The following is a 26345-nucleotide window of genomic DNA, read 5'->3' on the forward strand; positions in this document are numbered from 1 at the left end:
AGCAAAATTCTTTAAGTTGATGTTCCGAGGCCCCATTCCCAGCTCCCAACTCCCATTCACTCCCTAAACAGGCTTCTGCTCCCAGCAGCTACCTACAAAGCTCACCCCAAGGGCATCAGGGCCTTGTTTTCAGCCCTCTCCTATTGGAAGAAAATAAATAAATAAATAAATAAATAAAGCCCTAAAACCAAACCAAACAAAAAAAACAAACAAACCCAAACTCCCCATTTTCATAGTGGGGACGTGAGTTTATTAAATTGTTGAATTTCTAGAAGTTATGAGAAAGAGACTGAGTCATAAGCCTTAAGTCACTATAGATCATATTCAAATACCATTGTTCCTGGACTATCAATCATAAATCAAAATCATGCTGTTTCAGCGAGATGACATTTAGAGATGTCCCAAAAGCTTCCCCAGAATCCTAGCAGCTCTTCAAATCAGTAACCTATCTTCTTTAAAGTTTACTATTTTATTTTACTAAAGTGATTTTTGTTATGCCAGAAGGAATTCCTTTCATGTACCTTTTTGTTTGTACTTCCTTTATTCTTCTACAACCTTTCAAATGCTAGGGATTTTTCATATACGCACACAAAAACTATCAATTTTTTTGCTTATGTTGTTCAAAGTAAAACAATTATCCAAACCATTTGATTGCTTATTATTCTTGATTTATTGCTATTTTATATTGAGCAAAGCTTTTATAAGTTTTTTCCTAACCTTATTGATTTTTCAGTTCCAGTCTTCTTTTCCAGGCAGGCTCATGTTTTAGCCTGTTCAATTATTCAGTGCTAGGATTCTGATTTACTGTTTGCAGTGCTACAAACCTGGAGGAAAAATTTAGACAGCCCTCTAGACAAGAATTTAGCCTGTAAAGGTGCAGAAACAAAAGAAAACAGACTGGGATGTTGTGTTAAAGTACCTCTGAACACAAACAAGTATAGCCATTCAAATAACGTCCTGGTTTCTTCAACATCCGCTGGCACTTAAATTCTCCTCTCATGAACACTACTGCCTTTTCCATTTAGATTCTCTCAACCATCTTCTGGTTTATTTTCACCCAACGACTTGGCAAAACAGAAAATCTCTTTCTCAGTGAATTCTACTTTCTCAGTGAATTCTAATTTTTCATTATCCTTCCTTCTAAAGGATTCATTTGTACTAGCAATTTCCACTCTCACTAGCTCCCTTCTGTCTGATGACATTTGGTCTGTAGGGACCACCAAAGGGGCTTATCTGGTCACTCCAAGGGCTCACGCTTGTCTCTCTTGTGAAGAGAGACATGTACTACATGACCTACAGACACAAGAAGCAATTACTCTCATCACTTTAATAATGTTCCTTAATTATTTATATATTTAAGTTGTATGTTCCAGAAACTGTAAAGGCAGAGTTCTTAAACAATTCTAAAGTCCAGCGTCTAGGAGGGGAAGGCTACCCAAGATGTTCAATAGGACAATGACTGGAAAGCATGGAGATGCCAATACTTAAAAATCAGCGTCTCTAATCAGTTTCAAAATAAATTGTGGTTGAAAGCATTAGTTATCATAGCGTTACTTCTTTTAAATGCTTGTATAAAGGTGGCTCATGCTGGGCAACTGTACTTTGGTTATTAACAAGCATACATCACCCTGAGCGGTGGGTTATGTTGATTTCAGCTGCTTGCTGCATCTTGTACCCAACCTCTAGCGGGACTCAGTCACTTCCCTTTCCATAACAGCAAAGCCACACAGCAAAAAGATACTGAGGAATGGGAAAGAGTCTTGGTTTTACCACTTCCTACATGCGTGACCATGGATATATAACATCTATGTACTCCGGCTTCATGCATGACATGGGCCACCCTTCGCAAAGTATGGCGCAAATACCATCTTCATCTGAGTGGATAGTTCAAAATATAGATTCTTGGGGGGGATCTGGGTGGCTCAGTAGGTTAAGCATCTGACTCTTGGTTTCGACTCAGGTCATGACCTCATGGATTGTGGGCTCAAGCCCCCTCATCAGGCTCTGTGCTGACAGTGCCTGCTTGGGATTTTCTCTCCTCTCTCTCTCTCTGCCCCTCACTTGCTCTGTCTTCTCAAAATAAACACACTTCAAAAAATGTTTAAACAAATTTTTTTTTAATATATAGATTCTTAGGCCCAGATATCAGTCCTGCCAAATCAAAACATCTCTGAGTTGGAGACCAGGAATCTCTATCTTCGCCAAGAATTACTTGGGGTACACTGAAATTGAAAACCAGTATGGCAAAGTAGCAACGCGTGCTGAGGAAAACCAGTGAAGCCCATCAGAAAACCTGAGTGTTAACCACATCTCTGCCACCCAATCTGCCTTGTCCCTTCAGGAAAAAACAAAAAAACAAAAACAACGTCTTTAGGTTTTACTCTCCAAAACTATAAAATAATGTGACTAAACCAGGTGATCATTAGCTGCTATGGCTGTACAACCTTAGATTCCCGAACCCCAGTCTAAAGACATATGGCGGCCTTATTCCCCCATAGTACTAAAAGTCTGCAGAGGTTCTACGTACATGAGGACGTCAACATCTATACAGCGCCATATATCACATATTATATAGTGACACCACTAAGCTGACTTACATACACTGTCAGATCTTTCCAGTTAATCCACAGAAGGCTTTCCTGCCCTCTCACAATTCAATGTCAGCAACACTGCCATCTTGGCACAGTTAGGCAACTGTTTGATATTTTCTTGCATTTTGGCGTTATCTTATCAAAATTAGTGGTGCACAGCAAAACAAGTGTGCGTACTGCTGATAAGCACACAGGTCTCATAAATATGTTCCTGTTGAGACATAAATGTAAAATATTAAGTGTGCAAAAGTATAGGACTCTCTAGCAGTCACCATTCACTAAGAGAAGCCTGTAAACCTGAGGGTTTGAGTACAGAAGAATATTAATCTTCATGCATAAAATGCAAAAGATTGTGCCCCAAACTGAAGCATTAGTAGGTACTTCATACTTCTTTTGGCTCTCTGAGAACAAAACTCAATGCTTTACCATATCTGTGTGTGTACCTATATACATACACATATACATATATAGGAACATATACATATATATGTACATACATATATACATATATATATACACATATATATACATATATTTGAAACATAATCTACTCCATACACATTTGGAGTTTATTCCCCCAGTGCTGGGTCTTCTTCACTGTTTATTCTCGTAAAACAGTGGGTTAATAATGCATGCTTCACTGTAAAGTCACAATCTCTACTCCGCTTTGCAAACGGTTTGCTTCCTTTTGCAAATGACAGCAACTACCTGCTGGTACCTGACATCAAATTTCCTTCACTTTTCTGAAAGTTACGTCAACTTACACATTTCATCTTATGGTCAAAACTTAAGCTGTTCTCTTATCATTCGTGTCCTTTGGACATCATTCGTTTCCTTTGGACATCATTCGTGTCCTTTGGACATCATTGACGTCCCCTTCATTCAAGTCCTGTGGCGTGACGGAAAACTCTCTGCTTACTTTCTCTTCTTGTACCAAGTATTACACATTTCCCCACATGATTAAGCTTCTCTTCCTTCATCGCCTCACAACTTACTGTCACCTTTCTAGTTATCTGAGCTCCTTTTTACTGATATATTGACCTTTAAAAAAATTAAGCCTTAGTTAATTATTCTTGGTTCTTTCTCAAAGGGAGTTCCAAATGCATGAAGTTGGTATGTTACTGTTCTTATAGTGCCATCTTCTCCCTCATCTTGAAAACTGGCTCTCTCAAATTTGTTTCCCTAGTTCTTTTTTTCTTTTTTTCTTTTTTTTTTTTTTCTTAGCTAAAAAATATATCACTAGGGATGCCAGGCTTATCAATGTGAATCATATCATTAATCTATTCATACCACGCACTCAACATTCTTAGAATTCAGACTGTACCTGTTCTTCTAAATCAATCTTTCAATGAGCATCTTATAAAATGAAATTGCTTTGAGACACTAATTGGTTCAAAAATTATTATGATCTGCATATTTCTTTATGAGTCCTGTCCCTTCTTATATGCAGAAAAAATTAAGCACTCTTTTCTTTGCATTCCCAAACATCTCTACCATTGAACTGATCACACTTGTTGTGTTATTATTTGTATAATTTGACTTGGAAATCCTATCAATCCTACTAAGCTATAAAGTACCCAGTAAGAGGGTGTGCAGCAAGGTTTCTTGCATGTAAATGTACTCGATAAAAATTAGGTGACTTGGTGAGATCACAAATAAAGCAAAATCAAAGCAGAAGTCAAATGATTTTTCCATCATTTATATTTGGATAATTTCCATGTGGATTGAAAATTTGAATGTAAAAAAATTAAACATAAAAGTAATGAAAGAAATAATGAGAAAATTCCTCACATTATAACCTCAGCCAGTAGAACTCTTTTGTAATTGAGTCACAAAGAATCCAAAGAAGAAAAGCTTGTTATACTTAACAGAATAAAAATCAAACATTTCTGATGGCAAAAACTATGGTAAGGAAAGTCAAAAGATCAATAGGAAAAAACTGGAAATTCATATCTCAAAGTGCTCACTTACCTGTTAATGAATCCCTACAAATCAACAAAAACAGGGGAAAATGAGTTAATTAAAAATTATACAAAATAATATAAATAGGTCACACAAAAAGGAAATATAGAAAGTTCTTAAACATATATATGTGTGTGTTTGTGTGTGTGTGTGTGTGTATATATATGTATATATATATATATATATACATATATATACATATATATATGTACACACATAAAGTTGAACCTGAGAAGAAAAATACAAGTTCAAACTAAAACACTGTTTTCTGTTACATGTCAGAAAGGGAATGAGTCAAGAGCTTGGTAATATAGTGGATATTGACTGAATATCCATTATATGGATATGGATGAGAATGCAAAGAAATAGTTTCAAACCTAGTTTGGTGAAACTATAAGCTGGCACAACCACCATGGTGGTCAGTATGACAGTGCCCATTAAATCACAAATGTGCATAACCAGTGGGGTCTGCACTTGATCTTAGCCAAAAGGCCGAGAGGCGATATCCAGTGGAGTCTGCAGACTCCTATATTCATACATTTATATTGCAGCTCTGCTTGTGAGAAGAAAAAAATCAGAAACAAGTTGAATGCCCATTAACAGAGAAGCAGTTCTCTAACTTACGGTTTATCAGTTCAATGATATGCTCTCACCATTAAAAGGAAAGAAGAAAGAAAACTCCATGATACATCCAATGAAAACAACCATGTTCAGAACAGTATTTCTAATATGCTATCACCAATGCAAAAAAGGAATAAAGAATATAGACATATTTGCTTACTTATGCAAAAACTATCCCTGAAATGGTACATAAGCAACTAAAGGTATCCGCTATCTGTGGGAAAGATGGTAGAGTGGCTGGTCTACGGGGGTCACAGGGAGATGTTTACCATGCACACTTTTAAACTTTTGAATTCTGAATCATAAGGGTGCATTACCTATTTACGTTGACTTTTTCAAAATAGTAAAATCGAAGGCTTTTTTTAGGGCAGCATAGTGTATCAAAGTTTTAAAGAAAGAAAAAAAATCCAAATGATTTTATTCTCACATCAGTACTTTCTCACTCCGTACTTTTACGGAGTACACAAACACATGTGAAAACTTCCATTTTTCTTCACATCCTACATGACTCCATAGAGATGCCCAGATTTGTCATTTAAAATATTCTAAATCTTTAGTCCAATATTATTATATCCATAGAAACATAATTATCCAGTATAACAAGATTACCTATGCATAATCATAAAATCCTTTAAATCCAGTTTCTTGAAAACATTTACAATGGCAGGCATCCTTCATTCTTTCCACAAATATTTACTGAGCACCTATTATGTGAAAGACCTTGTTGAAGGCACAAAGGATAAAAGAGAGAAGAAAACAAGCATGGTCCCTGCCCTGCTAGAGCTAATATTCTAGTGGGTAGAAGACCAAGTAATTGAGTTTCAACATGCATCTGTAGTCAATGCATACTGATCATGCATCACGAATAAATGATGTTTCTTGTTAAAAAAAAAAAAAAACTTAATTCAGAGGATTGATTTACAATGGTTTAAGAATTTACTCACTAGAAAGAACATTTGAGTGTTGCTAAATCTTAATCCTATTAAGTCATGCTGTATGTGTGTTCTCTATGACGCTCACAACCACCCTGTGAGATAGGTCCTATTATTGTTTCCACTACACAGATGAAGAAACTGAGACAAAGATGGGTTAAATACTACCTACCTCTACAGCTCATGAAATAACCACTCTCTTAACACTGCCTCTTGCGTGTCTCTCACTGCTGGTTTCTGACTTCCAGAGAGATTATAGATAAAGTACACAGGAGTTTCAAGTCTAGCCCTTGGCCCTCTTCACTCCAAACCCAAAATATAATTCCTGGCATTAGAAGGCTATAAATCTAAAATTCATGAAAATGTGGCTAAATGAAAATCATGCTAAAAAAATGGAATCTATTATCTTCACTTTCATTCAGGCCAATGCATTTGCATACCTTCATAAATGATACTGAACTCACGTTCTTGTAAAAAATGAAACCATTTGGGCACCCGGGTGGCTCAGTCAGTTAAGCGTCCGACTTCAGCTCAGGTCATGATCTCACAGTTCGTGAGTTCGAGCCTCACATCGGGCTCTCTGCTGTCAGCACAGAGCCCCCGCCTTGGATCCTCTGTCAACCTTTCTCTCTGAAACCACCCCCCCCCCCGAAAATAAACAAATCATGCCCGAATGAGTAACTCAGCAGCGAATTCAGATAGACAGAGTGGGTGGTGTCAAAGAGAGTGGTCTCAGTGTATAATTAATTCAATTCCTGGCAACTGTGCCTAAACAATTTTCTACCATCACCCAATTTTGCATTCATGTTGAAAGTGTGAGCAAGTATATTTGAACCACTATGTTTTAAGGCCCAATTTTGCAAGGTCTTCATGTAGTATTGGGTTTGTCTCATTTTTCTAACTGATGTCACTTAGTTTTACCAAATCCATTTCCATGAAAACACAGACAGGAAACACATACCATGTATCAGACACCTCCCACTCAAACCACACATAACGAGGCTACAGCTGGTGCAGATTCAATTCAACTGTTAAGAGGTGTTTGGAGGAAGCGTTCTAACAGATAAGTGTACTTGTCTTTAGGTTCTTAAAAATAACTAGAGCATCCTAATTGTTCTATACAAGCAAACCCATCTGACCCAGGCAACAACAGAAAAGAGGAAATAAAGTGACATATAATGATGGGGAAGCAATGGAGAAATAAAACTGGAAACCTCACAGCCAATAGCGGCTGCAGCTCAACAAAACTCAACGCTTACAGATGTTCATGAGAGAGCTCATTTGCTAATTCTTTAGAAACATACACTTCTTGGGGCACTTGTGTGGCTCAATCAGATCATGACTGGCTCACATCATGATCTCACGGTTTGTGAGTTCAAGCCCCCCCTCCGCCCGCCCCCCCAGTCGGGCTCTCTGCTGTCAGCACGGAGCCCACTTATGACCCTCTGTCTCCCTCTATCTCTGCCCCTCCCCCGTGTGCTCTTGCTCTCTCTCTCTCTCTCTCTCTCTCTCAAAAATAAATATTTTTTTAAAAAATGACCATCAGTGGCAGAGTTTGACAACCCACCAGTACACATCAAACCAATGCAATTTAACACTCAACCTCCCAAATGCTGACCACAAATAGTCCTCCTCGCCCTGAAACAGCCATTTGAATTTTTTTTTTAAGTGGCACTGAAATGACCACAATGATTTCATCCTCTTCCCATGACTTCATGAGTCACCAGCCTATCTCTGTAGACCAGCACATTCCTAATGAGTCTATTATTAAAATTAATTAGTACTGAGTTTGGCCACGGGGGGGCTAGCAGTACAAAAATGTGATGACTGACCCCGGGACTAAAAATTAAAAGCTCTTATTAAGAGGCACAAGGACTAGTAAGGACACATTCAGATCCTTTTATTTTAGATTTCATAAGTAACAAGGTCCCAGTATGATACATGAGCCCCATAATGCATTAGTTGTATCATTAGACACTACAATGACTCAATGCCCTCAATCCTTCTTTCAATGTGTTGCCTTAGTACAAAACAAGAATATTTCATCTGTGCTTATCTGAAACTAATTGCAATTTTCCAGTTCTTCACACACTTGCAGAAAACAGCTATGGTTAAACTAAAGCTAATATTTTTCCTAGGTAAGAAAGAACTCTATTTGTCAGGGGTATGCCATAACTGCAGAAGCAATGAGACCTCATAAAAATGACAAGTCTGGGGGCGCCTGGGTGGCGCAGTCGGTTAAGCGTCCGACTTCAGCCAGGTCACGATCTCGCGGTCCGTGAGTTCGAGCCCCGCGTCGGGCTCTGGGCTGATGGCTCGGAGCCTGGGGCCTGTTTCTGATTCTGTGTCTCCCTCTCTCTCTGCCCCTCCCCCGTTCATGCTCTGTCTCTCTCTGTCGCAAAAATAAATAAACGTTGAAAAAAAAATTAAAAAAAAAATGACAGGTCTGGAAGCGCCAGATGAATGGGATTTAGAGAGCCACGCGAACCAGAAGCACAAGGCTGCAGTTTCAGGAAGCAGAGGAACTGAGGAAAACAGAACCCCGGAGTCAGAGAGGCACCGCGAGGCTAATCCAGAGGTCAGGCATGGCCCAGGGAAACTTCTCTCACTGCCTTCTCCTTGTCTATCATGGCAGCAGAAACCAAACTCTGGGCCTGGGCAGCGTGGAAGAGGACAGCAGAGCTGACAGAGAGCAAAGGCACCCTTCACAGAAGCTCAACTATTTTTTAACAGTAAAAAGCAAACGAGCAAACACGACTGGAGTCATCACTCCAACTCCTGGGCAACGGCCAAGGTAATTCAGTCTCAATGAGTCAAGGAATGGCATTTCAAACTGAGGGAAACCAAGTATAAATTATTTCTAGGATTTCCAGGGCTCTGTCCTGCACTGTACAGGTGGCAGCCAAGTAGAGAGAAAGGCCTCTTAGAAACCCTTGGCGGGGGGGGGGGGGGATGAAGACTTAATTAAGGGGTATTGGGAAATACTGGTTTAAGACGTTATCTCGGTATCTCTATATCTGTACCTCTGGTACGAAACTGGGTCTGTGCAATTTAAAATGTTTCCAATGGTGATTTTCACCTTTTTTGCAAAGACAGGTAGTGTTGAATGGCTATCCAAGGCAGATCCAACCTCACTTACCACAACAGAGGCTAAAATGCCAAAGGCTGGCTTTTGTCAACCTTATCTGCATAGAGGGATGGTCAAGTGAGCAGACAGAAGGTGAGATTATCTGAAAATGCGTTCCTTTTTCTTTATTTTTTTAAAGTTTATTTATTTTGAGAGAGAGAGTGAGAGAGCAGGAGAGGTGCAGAGAATCCCAAGCAGGTTCCACACTGTCTAGCGCAGAGCCCGATGTGGGGCTTGAACTCACAAAACATGAGATCATGACCTGAGCCGAAATCAAGAGTCAGACACTCAACTGACTGAGCTACCCAGGTGCCTCAGAGCCTTCCTTTTTCTAACAAAGGGACAAACTGATGCATCCCATCCCTTACCCTCTTGCCTCAAACATGAATATAATGACTGCATTGCAGCAGCCATCTTGTGACCACCTGAGAAAAGCCAAAAGAACTGTACAGAATTAGCTCTGATTTCATTGCATCACTGAACCAACCGCCTATCTCCAGACTTTTTATGTGAATAATAAACTCCTACAATCATCAGGTTTCCTGTTATGTACAACTGAATGCATTCTGAACTGATACAAGTGCCATTTCTGTATCCTAAAACTCAACCCCTGTGCAAGGAAGATGCAACCCCATCATGTACGTCAATGTAAATAGTTATTTCTGAGTGGCAGGACTATAGGAAACCTTTGTTTTCTTCCTTTACTTACATGTGTTCCTAAATTATAATTATTCCATGAAGCTTTATTTGGTTAAGGAGAAATCGCAAATATTCATTTGACACTAATACAGCCATGTAAGATACTTTAACATAAAGAGACAGGTTGAAAAAAAATGGAGTTATACCATGATTGTAGAAAGTAAGTCTCAGAATAAGAACCCAATTCTGAGCTTATATATCTATGTATTCAATATATTCCCATCAAAAAAGAGATGTGTAATAGAACCTGACATGCTAATTCTCAATTTCATCTGGAAGAACCAACACCAGCCAATAGTATTTTCTAAAGGAAAAAAATAGAAAGTACTTGTCCTACTGGTTTCTAAGGACAACAGCACACCACACTGAACTGGAACAGGCACAGGCCAATAGCTAAATTATAATTTCTGGAGAACCCAGAACGATACCCATGTACCTAAGCTACAGTAGGCAGGCATCTAAGGATGCCTTTTACTAGTCACTACACTTTTATCCCTGTGGTTCTGGTTGGGGCTGACCATGTTCTTGCATGACTTCATTTCTAGGATACCATGAAGGGTAGCTGACCCAAACTGAGATTTTTGGGCTGAAGAGCAAAAGAATCAGTCTCTTTCTGGGTAGATGAAAAGCCCAGGAACCACTTACAAAAGGATGGTCTACAGCAGGAAGTTAAGAATGAAACCAACTTGTAGACAGGAAGATGAGAAATGGAGAGAAAGAAAGAGAGAAAGCGAATGAAAACATGATGGCATCTGAGTCCCCAAGTCATAGCTGTTTTTCCAGGGAAGGGTTATTTTAAAAAGGTTAAAAACCAATAAGCTATGAAGGAAGAAATAGATAGAATTAATGACATAAATCCTTAAACTTTTGCATAATGACACACATTGCACACAAGGTTTAAAAAATGAGCAACAAACTGAGACAAAATAATTTTGTCGTATTTAATGAAAAAGGATATCCAGAATATATACAAGTAGAGAAGTAGAGAATATATCCAGAAGTAGAGAAAAACGGTCAAGAGATAAGAATCTGACAATTTGGGGGAAAAGGAAAATAGAAGTACATACCAAATGCAAACCAAAGCTGAGGGCGATCGGCTGAACTGCTTAAAATCAGATACACGTTTTATATAATTACTGTGTATTTCATACATTTCTCCTCATGAGCCCTTCAGGCTTAAAATAGCAGAGAGGGCTAACATGGCCAGTCTTATGGGATCCCGGAGGCACCCTAACTGGGTACAGAATTTCATTCTTCCACCCCTCATACATCTCTTAGAGGCCACCACCAGGAGCATTCTCCTTCCGAGCAACTGAAAGTTTAGCAGATGACAGGAGCAAGTATCAACAGCGTTAACTCTGAGACATCTTAAATGATCAGGATTCCATTACATACAATTTACATCTTTTCTCTCTTCAGTGAATACATACATCTATGTCCATGGGGACTATCAGAAAAACATAAAACATTAATTCCTTTAAAACTGAAAAAAGAGAAGAGGAAAGAGATTTAAAGAATACATGTAACATTTGTTTGTAGTTTCCAAAATTATTGTCCTACCATTAAAAGCAGGGAGGTGTCAGCTTAAACACATTTTCCCATTAAGTAGTCAATATCTACACACCCACCCCAAAATACCTCAGGTATTTTATGAACTTAAAAGAAACGATTGTTCATACATCTAATTGAAGACATTGATTATTATGAAGTTATAACTAAAACCTGAAATATAAAATATGCAATAACTCTTAATTTTAAGTTATACCTGAACTCTCAGAAGCCACAATTCTAACTAACACTTTTATTAGATTTCCCTTTTACACATTTCCTGGGAACCACATTTATAACAGATTCCAGGACAAAAATGTTTTTACTAAAAAAAGAAAGAAGAGAACCAAAATGTCAGCTAACATTTCCTTTCAGGAAGCATCTTACCGTGGGTGTTATAACAGGCATATTTCGGCTTTGATCAAGGAATAAAAAGCAGATGAATTAACAAACATATGACATAGGTCAGAAACAACGCGTGAGGGGAAAACACTTACCATACTAATTCCCCATGCATGTGCTCTTTTAAGTACAATGAAAAATGGACTGCTGGATTTGAGCAGTTCGTATCAGGAGAATTTTCTTTACTATTAACATCTCGACAGGTTCTAACGGTACAAATCTAGTAACTATTTATTTAAAGTAAAATTCTAATTTTTTTATAAGCTCGTGAAAAATGGAAAGCTTTATTTTAAAACTGAATCACGAACACTGGACTCATGAAATCCGCAGGCCATTTATAGAATGCATATGGCATGTATCAATTAACTGACAGAGAATCAATATGCAACTTAGGATTTTTGTGTTTGCTGTACTTGGGAAGGAGGAGAGGAGGCCAGGTGGTACTTAAAAGAGTGTGATACCTACAACGTTCGAAGAAAAAGGAGTTGAAGGAAAGCTGTATAATTTAGTTGAAGGGATGAGTATGTGTCTCCGTGGTCAAACACCCCAGTCACCTGCTCTAGGTTAGCTGCTGTTTTCTGAAGAGCTCAGTGGCCAAGATGCTGCTGAGGCGAGAGGCACTCAGACTCCAAAGAAAGCCCACCCTCTACCGAACCATGTAGTCTCTCCGACTTAACTCCGTTCATACTCACTCACTGCGGAAACACGTGGGAACAGAAAGGATCAACGAAAGAAAGACCTGGGCAGGAAACCCAACCCTGGCCTTGGATACGGGGAAGGTTCCCTGGCTTGCTTGGCTTCCTCTCTTTTCACTTCTACTTCACTGTGGATTATCCAGAGACAAAGTCCTTAGTCCTCTGCTCTTGAAAGCACCTACGGCTTCAGCATTTCATTCATCATTTCCACTGATACCCACCCAAACCACCCCATTGGTGTCTCCTTTCCCTCACATCCAGCCCCATGATCCTTCCTAAAGTGGTTAATTCTCCTCAGACCCCCTTTTGTAGGTCTCCAGCATCTAAGCCTAAGTGCCCATCTTAAACGCCAAAATTCATCCTTTACATGGTATTTATTTTGTTTCTTTAAAAAGCTGATATGGCACATTCCATTGACTATAAAGTTGGAACCCGACTACTCTTACTGGTCAGGGTGGGAGTCATGAATTTGGCGGTGACACAGGGACAGAAGATGGAGGGGAACAATAAGGAACTGGACACTAAAATCAAGTTCATCTTAACAAAATGAGATGGAAAAAGTAGGGCAAGAAATCTCTTCTCAAAATAAGAAGAATTAACTCTAGATATGTATGGAAATTCCATTTAGGATAAGAATCAGCGACAGGAAACAGCCAGAAGGGACTATTTGTACTGAAATACAAGCCATTAACTTGAGCCAAGCTAACAGCAAATGACTGCACTGGCAACTGCTGGCTGCAGATAATTAGTTTAGAACCTATTTTAACATGAATATTTTATCATGCAGCACAAAACTCGTTATGGAGAAGAATTAGAGAGCCAGGACGTCTGAAAGCTCTGGAGAGGTGATCTGTCAGCTCCCAATAAAGAGCCTTCTAGGAGAAAGCAGGTTTAGTGATTCAGCAAGACTGGATTTCATTAAAGTTACAGCAATCCATTAGGAACATTCTGGCGACGGAGAGTACTGGTACCAAGCTACCCTGCAACAGCATCACTATGGGCACCAACTGACAGGAAAAATGAAGTCCGTGAAGAGCCACCTCAGGTGTAACAATTTTCTCAGGGAGGTACACACATCCTGTTTCTGTCAGCAGCAACCTAATTTGCCTGGCCAATTCTTTCACAAGAGCCTAGCTACCTTGTATGTTTACGTATGTAAAAGGTGAAACATTCAACATTTTGAAAATTTAAAAAACTGCATTTCGCCAGCTATGTAGAAGTGTCATGCCATTATTTTTACTTCAAAAACAGTTGCGTATCGAGTGTGTGTCATCATAGTTAACAACCACTGGTAACAGTCTCCTGTGCATTATCTATTTAATCCTCAGAATTTACCCTATGATATAGGTAACCACTGTTGTCCTTGTTTTGTAGATGACAAAATACCAATGTGATGCCAAGTATTTGTCTAAATTCATGAAGCTGAAGGAACAAAGAGCAGTCTGGGGCACCTGGGTGGCTCAGCACCGTGAGTGTCTGACTCTTGATTTCATGATCCCGGGGTCATGAGCCGGGTGTCAGGTTCCATGCTAAGCACGGAGGCTGCTTAGGATTTTCTCTCTCCCTTTGCCCCTCACCCTCTCTCCCCTGCTTGCCCTCTCTCTCTCTAAAATAAAAATACACATACATACATATATCTGGCAGTCTGATTCTAAAGTCTGTGTTCTAGGTGTATTTCATGGGACCTTAGGGCTTCTGAATATAAAGCTGTTTCATAGAAAAAATGAATGTAAATTTTATTGTAAAAATAAAATAAAAATAGGAGCATATAGGTATTACTCAAAAAAGAAAACTCTAGTGAGGAAGTAAATACACCTAAAAATAAATTATAGGCATCTTTGAGGGTGAGACATGAAATGTCTTGCCTGGGAAAAGAATTAACACATAGCTAATGTACTACATCTTCTTAACCACTACATAGTCAGTGACCGGCAAAGAAAAAAGGTATTTTAATCACTGCTATTTTGGGGTATCTGGGTGGCTCAGTCGGTTGAGCGTCCGACCTCGGCTCAGGCCATGATCTCGCGGTTTGTGAGTTCGAGCCCCGCGTCGGGCTCTGTGATGATGGCTCAGAGCCTGGGGCCTGCTTCGGATTCTGTGTCTCCTCTCTCTGTCCCTCCCCCACTTGTGCTCTGACTCTTTCTGCCTCTCAAAAAAAAAAAAAAAAAAAAAAAAAGTAATCATTGCTACTTTTTCAATCTATCCAGACACCTTACTCTCTGCAAAGAACAGGCAAATCTCCACAGCTCCCTAAGCTGATGGAGACTCAATAAATATTTGTTCATTGTTATTTAGATAAATAACTTGCCCAGGCCATTCTGTGTTACGGGAATTAATCCATACCCAGGGGCATTACAGGCTAGATTCAATTTTCCAATAACTTCTAATTCACTGCTTTCCCAAATATTTTCCATCCATAGCAACGTTTTAGAGGTTTCTATATATTTTACACATACTGCTATACATAAGGGGAGCTAGAAGATAGGAGAATCTTATGCTCGCTAATCTGTCATTTTTTAATTGAAGTATAATTAACATACAGCGTTACACTGCTTTCAGGTGTATAAGAATTCAGCAATTCTATACATTTCTCAGTGCTCATCAAGGTTAAGTGTACTCTTAATTCCCTTTATTTACCCATTTCCCTACCACCTCCCCTCTGGCAACCACCAGTTTGCTCTCAGTTAACCCATCTTTTGATTCTATAAACATTTACTGCTTGTAAGTTGCAAGGCACAAGGTGATAAAAAAATTAGTAAGATAGGATTTTTGCCCATAAGGATCTCACAGTTAAGTTGGGGAGACAAACGTATAAATAAAAAATTGTAATACAATGTGATGATTATTAATATATAAGGAGCTACTGAAATAGGAAAGAGAAGACTTTAGACTCTAAGAGGTCAGGTAGGGCTCTATGGATGAAAACTGACACACAGAATGATAGGCAGACCTGGGACAAGAGCAGATTCAAGTACATTAATAAAGAAAAAATGACAATGGAGACCAAGTCTAAAACCTGAAATATGCTCTGTGATTAGAATCCTGATGTATGGTAATTTTATTAGAGAAAAGTCAGTTTGGTTGTATTCTGAAGCACACATCAGGCAGAGTGGTTAGATACTAACCTAGCACCAGATGAAGGTTGAAGGACAGAAGCAATGAACTTCTCTACCAGAGATCAACTTATTTTGATGTTGATAAAAATTATAACATTTCTATTTTTGGAGCAGCAAGCTTAGGAACCTAGAATTTAAACATATTTCAAGATTCTTCTTGCCCAAACCTTATTAACAATAAAGACTTTTAGAGAATAGTATTTCATCACCAAACGCTAAACCTTAAAGTTTGATCAACCTATGGTAACACAGTCTATAAAATTTTATAGCTTTAAGGAATTGGCCTGGGCTGCATTCCTACAGATATTAACATGGGATAAAGTATGACCTGAGAGAAGCTGACATTCAAATATCTCAATTTATGTAACAGGCAACCCGAAATTTTTCAATGTACAATTGAATTTTCACTTTCAAGGGAGCTGACTTCTGCATTCCTCTAAACGGCACATTTCCCAAGGAATTTACATTATAAGATTTAAAATTTGTATTACTTCATTCTATAAAATAGGAATATTTATAGATCTACATAACATCTACTTACTAGGTAAAACAAGGTTTAAGCACCATAGAATAGACATGGGTGGTGGCACGAGGCACTGGTGACATGCTACCATCGAGTTAAAAACCTACCACAACTTTAGATTTTCCAACAGCAAAAATAAACCCTGTGATCACCTCTCACCATGCTGGGAACATGGAAAATCTAGCTGGGTCATACTGACTTGCCCTGGTCGTCATCCCTTATTCCTGGCTCCCCTTAGATAAGGGGAGCCATTTCTATTAAAGAAAATTTGGGTCTGGTAGAGTCCGGAAGATACTTAAAGGCAGAAAATCAGATTTGAGATGGACTTTGGAAGACGGACTTCATTGAGTGAGCACAAATTGGGTTTAAAAGGGAGAAAGGGTTCAAGGTAGAACTAAGAGCACGTGCAAAGGCACTATGGGTGGCAAGTATAAGGAGCCGGAATGTTCAGGGAATGCAACGAGAGGAAGACGTACAAAAAGAAAGCAGCAACTGGAAGAGTAGACAGGTGGCATATTGAAGTCTTGAAAAGGAAAGCAACATATTTATAATAGTATTTGAAGACCACTCAACGCAGTCCATAAAAGCAGAGGGAATTTCTTTAATAGAAGACAGATGTAGTCCAAGTGCGAGGCAGCAAAAGGCCTGAATCAACTGGGGCCATGGGAATGGGAAAATATGAATTACAGACATACCGTGATTTAATAATATCTTTTACGTGTATATCATACTTTATAAAAACCACTTTCTATCCATTATATTTGATTCCCATGATAATCCTGTAAAGTTAAGTAGGATACAGAATACTGTCTGTACCTTATCAATGACTCCGTGCCTGAGATGTGCCCAGTGTCACCTGCCTGCTATTAAATGGCAAAGACAGTATTAGAGCTCAGTGCACGTCAACCCAAGGATCCTTCAACTATACAAAAAAAGCAAAGAGATCAGACATGAAGAAGGGTAAGTTCTGTTCCTTCCTTTGTTATCTCAAACATATTTTGTTCAAAGATTTCTTAATTTTTGAAGAAGGTAAACAAGATGTGCCTTGAATTCATAAATACCTAAGATACCATGAATACCATAAGAAAAAATTATGTTTTCTTATCAAGAAAATATGGTGTTTAGTGCTTCACACCAGACAGCGTGTAACAGGCTATGAATACCACGGTGGATACATTCATGTGGGCTGATTGGGCTGACTGTATTGATTAGATGCATAGGATCAATTCTACCACCAGTCCCAACTAGAGATATTCCTCCCTCCAAGCCCATTCCAAGTAACCATGGAGTCTCAGGAATAACTAACCCTGCGGGTGTCAGTGGTGGGAAGGAGGTAATTCCTAGTGTATCTGGCTTTTGAAAGAATTTCAAATATCAATAATAGTGCCTCAATTTCCCCAACATGTGGGTATCAATAAAAATACCCCCAGTTAGGGGTGCTGGGTGGCTCAGTCGGCTGAGCGTCCGACTTCGGCTCAGGTCACAATCTCACAGTTCACGAGTTCAAGCCCCACATCAGGCTCTGTGCTGACAGCTCGGAGCCTGGAGCCTGTTTCGGATTCTGTGTCTCCCTCTCTCTCTGCCCCCACCCCCTGCCTTGCTCCGCTATGTGTCTATCTCTCAAAACTAGACAAACATTAAAAAAAAATTTTTAATACCCCCAGTTAAAAGTCTCAGATGTTTGCTAAACTGTAAACAAGAAGTACCTTTTTGTTTTTACATGACAACAGTAACACAGACATCCTCAATGATTTCTGCCCTATTAAAACACCTGCTTTGAAGAAAAGCTAAAACATTTAAGATGCGATGTAAAACAATGCTAGCTGACATATAAACCAGTAACTCTGTCTGGAGCTTAGAGAGGCATTTATATGAGGTCTGAAAACCAGGTTCAATGAAGTTTTTTTTTTTTTTTTCCATTTCTGAAATCAAGGTTCTTAATGATATAAAACAACCGCAATATCATGCAGTCAGAATGCAACTAATTTTATTACTTTCTATATTCAATCAAAATGCCAAATGCTATTCACAACACCATTATCCCTGAACCATGAAAACATGTTTAAATTCATTATTATTATTACATTTAAGGATGTCCAAAATGATCTAACTCTATCTTCTCTAAAGACTCAATAAGATTAAAAAAAAATTAATTTTCCTCTCCACTCCCCAAGTCAGAAATGAATACACTGCTCCCTGCTGTTAATGAGGTAATAGAAACCCTACTCCTATAGCACTAATGCACTTACTTAATGAATTATTTTTTTCTTGGTAATTACTGTAATAACAGTAACTCATCCCAAACCTCAGCATTTTAACACTGGCATATTATTTCCATTTCCATATTTAGTTTGCTTACCTCTTGGACAAATTCAAATGAATGAAAAGCAGCTAGATTACAGGTGGGAAGGACCCCAAAAGAAATACCATATGGAGATCCATATGCTTTGGCACTTTATCAGCATGTGACAGAATCCTGGAACATAGCTTCAGAATAACTGACATCCTCTATGTACCAATTCTCTGTACTGGTGCTCTAGAACGTTCACATTTTAAACCTTATGCTAACACATTCTCTGACTACTGAAGGCAGTAAATCAAAATGCACAGCAGTTACTTTTCTCCTTCCAAAAAAGTAAACAGAGCAATTTCAAAACAACTCAAATTACAAAAACATTATCTCCCTATCCTCTTCATGCAGTAAAATTGTAAGATGAACCTTTCTTTCTGAAGAAAAACCTGGGGAAAAAAAAAAATCAAACGTCAAATTACGGCAGTGCGGTTGATGTGTGCAAAATGGAAGCATCTCTCACCTAGCAAAAGTCACATAGCAACAGCCTGATGTGTTAGGAAGCATGCTTTCGTCACATTTTTCATTATAAAATGATCAGAAACCCCCCTCTCTGATGGGTAATTTATCAGTCATGGTTCAAGCAGAGAAAGAGTATCAGTAGGAGACAAAGGTGAAGAGATTACAAGGAAGTGACTGGGGGCTGGCTAGGCAAGTCGGAGACCCACAGGGCAGCCTCTCCAGGAAGGGCAGGGGCTCCCTCTCAGGCCCACGCGGACATTGTCATCCATGGACAGAATCCCTTCTTCAAAGAGGTAGGGCAGCTCTGCTTTTAAGGCCTCTTGCTGGTGGAATCGGGCCCACCCATATTACCTAGGATCCCCCACGCTTCAAAGTCAACTGGTGATGGACTTTAATCATAGCTACAAAACTCCTTCACGGCAACAGCTAGATTAGTGTTGTATTGAACTAACTAGGGACTGTAGCCTAATCAAGCTGACACCTCAAAAAGATCATCACAGGTAATCATCTGGAAGCCAGCACGAGTCCCTCACCTGCGGGGTTAAGGCACAGTGGACGTCACTCACACAGTTCTGTCGGCTAAATTTGAAAGCTTATGCTTTTTTAATCCATACAAAATGGACGCTACAATACAAAAAGCCTTAATGATGCCGCTGGTGGTAATAACAGTCAGGCCATCACTCTTGAACAAGGCTGATGTCATTAACTACTAGAAATTGCTCAAAGAGAGGTTTTACAGTCTCAACCATGGAGCTCAGTTAAAAAAACAAAAACAAACAAAACTTTATTGGAAATCCACGCAGGTAAAATAAATGGCATTGTAAATGACAACCATAACTGTGTCACAAAACAAGCCTAAACAGGGTGTGGTTTTGAATACAACGGAACACAGTACATTCTTCTACGAAAGGGTTGAGCTACGGGAGAGATTCTTTCTCCGGGAGTGCCTACTGCTCTCTTCTTGGTACGAGGATCACAGTGGTACACAGGGGAGACGTGGTCCCTGCCCTCAGAGAATTCATTTAATAAATATAAATCATTTACTGCAAAACATCTCTTCCCTACCAGTGTAGGGTTGTTTAATACCTAACGAAAGTGACAAGAGTTTCATAACAGAAACCATGGCTTCAATTCAAAACCAAAAACGTCTTACAGTATACCTCACAAAAATTTTAATTTGTAAGAAAAAAAAAAAATCAGTCGAGAAGCAAAATTCATGGGTTTCTTACCTCTTATGGTGAATGGAAAGTACTAGGCATACACATTTCAAATTTAAAGCTGTCAGGGAACAGAAATGTCAGGAGAAATGTGTATTTTAATCAACAATGTATCATATGATAGTTTCAAAATCATATCGGTAGGTGGAAAAGGTTAGACTAGTATATAATAGAAATGCAGGATGAAAACTATGTTCCAGACTTCCACCTGCCAAAATTTCTTGTGTTGTCCTTGGTTAACAAATATATATATAAACATAAGCAGAACAATATTCTTGAACAGAACACAAAAGGAGACTGATAAGTGAATGTCAGCTTAGAGAATGTTCTGTAGCATCAAACAAAAGTTCTGTTCTTAGCTCTTCTTTGGTCAGCCTTTTACTTTTCCACAACATGGACAAAAAAAAAAAAAAAAAAAAAACACAGCCAAGTGCACATTAAGTTCATGCATGCCTTGAGACTGGGAAGACAATTAAGATCCCAAGAGATCATGATAGTCTAGAGCTATGTACCCAAGCTAAGATGAAGAAAATTTTAAAAAATAAAAATCAAGTTCTATAGTAAAGCAGAAAAATCAGCCATGTAAGAATACAAAAGCATCTAGAAAAGGCAAATTCATAGGGACAGAAAAGGTACCAGAGGCTGGGGGGTAAGGAAAGAGAATGACTATAAAGGGGCATTAGGGAACTTTTGGGAATGAGGAAATCTTCTACATATCGGGTGTGGTGCTGGTTACATGACTGCGTATATTTGTCAAAACTCATCAAATAGTCCACCTAAAAAGAGTGAATTCTGCTTTAATTAAACCACAATAAACTTGATCTTAAAATGGACAAACGTAGCTTTGAAACAGCACCAGTGAAGAACTCTTAAATGTCAATATGAATCAACAGAGTAACTAGCTATGATATATCTAGAGAAGGGGTGCCTGGGTAGTAGCTAAGTCAGTTGAGTATCCAACTCCTAATTTCGGCACAGGTCACGATCTCACAATTCGTGGGACAGAGCCCTGTGTAGGGCTCTATGCCGACAGTGCAGAGCCTGTTTGGGATTCTCTCTCTCCCTCTTTCTCTGCCCCTGCTTTGCTCCTGCTTGCCATCTCTCTCTCAAAATAAATAAACATTAAAAGAAAGACATATCTGGGGCGCCTGGGTGGCGCAGTCGGTTAAGCGTCCGACTTCAGCCAGGTCACGATCTCGCGGTCCGTGAGTTCGAGCCCCGCGTCAGGCTCTGGGCTGATGGCTCAGAGCCTGGAGCCTGTTTCCGATTCTGTGTCTCCCTCTCTCTCTGCCCCTCCCCCGTTCATGCTCTGTCTCTCTCTGTCCCAAAAATAAATAAACGTTGAAAAAAAAATTAAAAAAGAAAAAAAAAAAAAGAAAGACATATCTGGAGTAATATTAGGTTAACAGATATACAGTTTTTAGAACAAGAGAAGTAAATCATCCAACTTTCCTCTAGACAGATCAAATCATGTCTGTAGTGAGAATCTATTTTCTAAGAGTGATTTGAACCAACCTAACCAGTCAAAAATGTCAAGCAGAATATCCCAGAAATATAAAGTAGGAACTGAGGGTTTTCATCTGGAAAAGAAGAGGCTCAGTGGGAACGTGCTGGCCATCCTCATGTATCTCAAGGGCTGCCATGAGAGACTGAGATGACATGGCCCTCTAAGGCTAGATGGGGTCACACTATGACCAGCATGATGAAGCACAGATGTAGACTGGAAAACCAGCTGAAGAAGTAATGGCGAGAGAATCCAAGCATTAGGAGAATAGTCAGTCCAGATGGCTTTTAAAAGCCTTTAATATTGAAAATAGTTCCAGGGAGTGATGAAAAGAATCTTAAGTGGGAAGCTGTAGCAAATATGGAAAGACAAGACAACTGGATGTAAAATCTAAATGTTTTTGTGACGGTAAGAATGTGAAGAAATAAGAGAAAGAGAAGGTAAATCAAGTTATGACATCCAATGGGAAAGAGGAAAGAACCTACTGTGTATTAAATGGCTAGCTGATATCAAGTGCTTCTCTAGGTATTTCATACACATGTAATCCTGAGAATAAACCACTGAAGTGTGTATTACTACAAGTCCATCTTTAGTAAAGAGGAAATTGAGGCTCAGAGAAGTTCAACAACTAGTTAAACCTCTAAAAACTGGTGGAGCTCGGATTCTTACTTGGATTTGCCTCAAAAGCCCACACCACGTCCATTGAACCCCCGTGTGATTCCCAGAGATAGGATTTAGTTATGTGGAAAATTAACTTTTGAGCGACACTTTGTTTCTTAATGATACTAACAAATGAGGCATTACTATACTTTTTCTCCACAAAGCAAGAGTCTTGAACCTAAAGTGTTAGAGGGGTGAAATATCTCTTTTAAAAGTATTTGGCAGAGAAAATAGCTACCATGCACTCAAAAAAAAAAATATTTAAGTAATCTTTTTATCCCTTGCAAATTTTCAACCACCAAGCATATACACAGATCCCCTGGCTTTTAAAAACCCAAAGTGAAATGGAATTAAAAACAAAATAATCAGAACAAAAGGTGAAGAGTTATCCTCCTACTCATTCAAGCCTTATCGCTCTATTATTTCATGTATGAGATACAAAGCTCTGAAGCATGCTGACCAGGAAAAAAGAAGGAAATCTACAAATGGAAGATACCATTTTTTTTCCGCACCCAATCAACCCAGCACATCAATATCCTGTTGCTTTAGAAACAGAACATAAAAAGGTTACTGCTTTAATTCCCTTGATTTGGTTAAACCTCAGATTTGACAAAATACCATCTAACAAACTTATTAGCATGGTCTTGGAGAATAAGAATTGAGAAAAGGGGAAGACTGACAGTGTTGAGGTTCTGAAATTTCAGTTAAAATGCAGAAGCAAAAGGCATTAGACACTGTGAGGTGACCTAATTTAATTTGTTCTAGGAGCTGATAAAAATGGGTTCTGAAGTCATTGATCCTGACTGACAAAGAAAAGACCATTTCAAAACAAAGATATCAGAACCACATGGAGAAGTAAGGTAAATCAGTTTCCTACTGGGAAAACAAATGAATGGCGGAAGTTACTATAAAAGTCACTTTACCAGCAGGAATTGTACTAGATTTCAATTTAACTTGATCTTTAAATGATTAGAGGACTAGAAGGAAGACAGATAAAACATTAGTCCTTCACATGCTGTGATTATCAAGATTTAAAAATGTATTTTAGATCTGAAAAAAAAATCAAAGCACAAATACCTGGTAAAACTGTATCTTCAACATGTATTTTTCAGTGTATCTGAGTATAATTTTCACGTTAGGTTGCAAGCAGGGACGATGAAGAATCTTTTGTTCTCTTCAGGAAATATATGCTGAGTTCTTTACACTTTCATTTTCCCAAAGCACCATTATTTGGTGCTAAAAGCCAGGTCAAAAAAAAAAAATTTATATATGTATATAATAATAATCAAAATGTAGCCCCTAGCCTTCACTATTTAACTCCATTCAGAAAGGTATAATTCAAAATTTTCTAAGTAATGCTATTTCTTGGGAGAAATAAGATAAACCTAATTTCATTTATAGGCTAACTAAAGACTGAGGGTCCATTTATCATTTTTAAAATGCTAGCCAGCAGATAAGATTAGTTTCTGTCACTCACAGCACTGTCAAGATGACTCAATATGATTGCAAAGTCGATTTTTATGGCCATAGTTGAACAAATAATAAATGTTCCCATGGAGGCTTCAGTTTGAAGATCTCCAAGAATTTGACTGATATAGAGGATACACGACAAGCACACTTCCACCGGTAGGTTCATTTTATAATCTCATACTACTGTTTTCTAAAGATCGAGAAGAGGCCACTAAAATTATTAAAGCCTTATAAAAGCAGCATAGAAATGAAACTCAAAGCAACTGTGATTACTGTAGCTGAAGAAAAGACAGCATAAGGGTAACCTAATAATAGTTATTAAATATACGAAAGCTTATTGTCTGAAGGATGGGTCAAGCTGCACAACCCAAGCAAAAATGGAATGAGAGAAATCAGGTAAAATGAAGAAAGGAACTTGCCCACAGTATAACCATTAGATACTGAAAGTATAAAAATTCTCCTGTGAAACTCAACACTAGGGAATATCAACTGAACAAGAGCTTGGGTGGAGTCAACAGAATTAATTACATTATATCTGGATTCTCAAGGTAATCTACTGAAACTCTCAAGAAATAATGAAATGAATAGAAATAGTCGATTAAATACAAACATGAAAATATGTCTTAGGGAAAAAATCTTAGGTTGTAAGGATTATATCGGGATACTGAATTTACATGCAAAGGGAGTTTTGGAAGAGTTATAAAAAACCTGATTGCCTTCTTAAATTATTACCAAAGAGGACTAAATACCAAACACCAAACTGCAAAGCCAATCAAGAGTTCAGGGACAAAAGCTGAGGAGCTCAAGTTTCGCAAAACACTCAACCTGTTGTATTTGCGGACTAATGAAAATGAGCAAAAAAGAATTTTGACAACTGTGGTCATCTGACAGCTCTCAAATGACATGTTTCCAGTCTAAATATGCTTATTATTAATACTTTTAATCTCTAAGTTTTAATTCTGAATCCATCAACAGGTTTGAAAAGAACAATTCAAGTGGTCCTTAATGAAAAGAAAAATAAAACTGGTACTGATAATCAAATATAAAGTTAATGCCATTCGCTGAATCAGTGTGAAACTATTTCAAATCATTTTATGAACACCTTTAAATAGGCATTGTCTGGGCACCTGGGGGGATCAGTCGGTTGAGCGTCTGATACTCACCATTTGTGAGTTCAAGCCCCACGACAGGCTCGCTGCTGTCAGTGCAGAGCCTGCTTAGGATCCTCTGCCCCACCCCACCCCCACCCCTGCCCTAGTCATGCTCTCGCTCTCAAAAATAAAACATTTAAAAAATAATAATAATAAATGGGCATTGTCTGACAGTCATCAAGAACACAAGATATAACAAGTGTTAGCAGGGACGTGGCAATGAGAGAACACGTGTGCACCATTGGTAACAATGTAGATTGGTGTGGACACTATGGAGAACAGTATGGAGGTTCCTCTAAAAATTAAAAATAGAACTATCATGTGATCCAACAATTCCACCTCTGGGTATATATCCAAAGGAAATGAAAACAGGGTATCAAAGAGATTCCCGCATTCCCATGTTTATTATAGTATTATTCACAAGAACTGAAATATGGAAACAACCTGTATGTCCACCATTGGGTGAATGGATAATGATGGGTATAAATACACAATGAAATATTATTCAGCCAGGAGAGGGAAGGACATTCTGCCATTTATGACAACACGAATGCACGCTGAGGGCTCGATGCTGAAATACGTCAGACAGAAAAAAAGCAAATACTGTACAATATCATTTATATGTAGAATCTAAAAAAGCTGAACTTGTAAAAACATTGAGTAGAATGTGGTTACCAAGGCCTGGGGTGATGGGAAAACTGGAGGATGTTGTTCAAGGATATAAACTGATTAGCAACTAGTAGATAAGTAAGCTCTAGAGACCAAATGCACAGCATAGTGATGACAGTCAACAATATATCATATTATAAACGTCAAAGGTGCTAAGAGACTAGATCTTAATTGTTCTCACCACAAAAAAGAAATTAAAATTATGTGATGGGACAGAGGTAATAACTAACACCACGACGGTACGCACATGGCAATATACAAATTTGTATATTGTATATTTGTATTTGTATATTTGTATATTTGTATATTTGTATATTTGTATTTGTATAATTGTATAGTTGTATAATGTAACATGTGGTACATTTTAAATTTAATGTTATAGGTCAACTACATCACAACTTAAAGAGAAAAAAATGGGCACTGACATATTATTTCCAAATAATTTTTAAAAATAAATTTATAGGGGCGCCGGGGTGGCCCTGTCGGTTGGGTATCCAACTTCGGCTCAGGTCATGATCTCACAGTTTGTGGGTTCGAGTCCCACGTTGGGCTCTGTGTTGACAGCTTGGAGCCTGGAGCCTGCTTCGGATTCTGTCTCCCTCTCTGCTCCTCCCCAGCTCGCACTCTTTCTCTCTCAAAAATACAT

General features: G+C 38.5%; 1 protein-coding gene, 1 long non-coding RNA gene and 1 pseudogene across 3 annotated transcripts in view; 1 reads left to right on the plus strand and 2 right to left on the minus strand.

Moving 5' to 3' along the window:
- Positions 1-26345, minus strand: part of EXOC4 (exocyst complex component 4) — a 762629-nt gene that overhangs the window by 474097 nt on the left and 262187 nt on the right. The window lies entirely within an intron of this gene.
- On the minus strand, positions 4914-5057 carry LOC121029031 (uncharacterized; annotated as a pseudogene).
- Positions 7586-9192, plus strand: LOC121028313 (uncharacterized). Its single transcript, XR_005789174.1, has 2 exons — positions 7586-8315; positions 8551-9192. It is a non-coding gene; the product is annotated as an uncharacterized LOC121028313 (long non-coding RNA).

Source organism: Herpailurus yagouaroundi, unplaced genomic scaffold (genome assembly GCF_014898765.1).
Source record: "Herpailurus yagouaroundi ecotype Mexico unplaced genomic scaffold, PumYag 100, whole genome shotgun sequence".
Taxonomy (NCBI): Eukaryota; Metazoa; Chordata; class Mammalia; order Carnivora; family Felidae; genus Herpailurus; species Herpailurus yagouaroundi.